Below are 539 nucleotides of genomic sequence, written 5' to 3' on the forward strand. Positions count from 1 at the left end.
CTTTTGATTTTCAGGACATTTTTTTGTGCGCGTGTGCCCAAGTGCATGTGTGACGTGTGGCAAAGCACCTCGGGTGCGTCAGGCACTCATATGTCTCTCAGGCTGCTCTTGAAATGTTGACTTAACATGTTGGATTGTGTCTTGAATTCACAACAAGTGTCCTAAAAATGTTCTTGCATGTCTTTATGTACTTTCTCTCCTTTTCTCTCTCTCTGTTTTGCAGTAATTCAAAAGGCTAGGCCTCCGCTGGGTGGACGCCGCTGACAATAGCGTTTCCAATTAGGAAGTTTGTAGTGTTCCTTGGCAAGATGCGCAAGGGACTCTGGTTGGTTCTGATGCGAAGTCTATATTCCTACCTCTCTTTCCGGTGCTGTGCATTCCTATAGAGTTCAGAAGGTGATAGGCAAAACCCATTGAGATGCAGGGATGTGGGTGAGGTTGTGTGGTTTAATCTAGAGCAGGGCTTCTTAAACATTTTCCACTTGGGACCCTTTTTTGCCTGATACGTTTTTACACGATCCAGGTATATGGAATAGGTA

The sequence above is a fragment of the Anolis carolinensis genome, unplaced genomic scaffold, assembly GCF_035594765.1.
Source record: "Anolis carolinensis isolate JA03-04 unplaced genomic scaffold, rAnoCar3.1.pri scaffold_12, whole genome shotgun sequence".
NCBI lineage: Eukaryota > Metazoa > Chordata > Lepidosauria > Squamata > Dactyloidae > Anolis > Anolis carolinensis.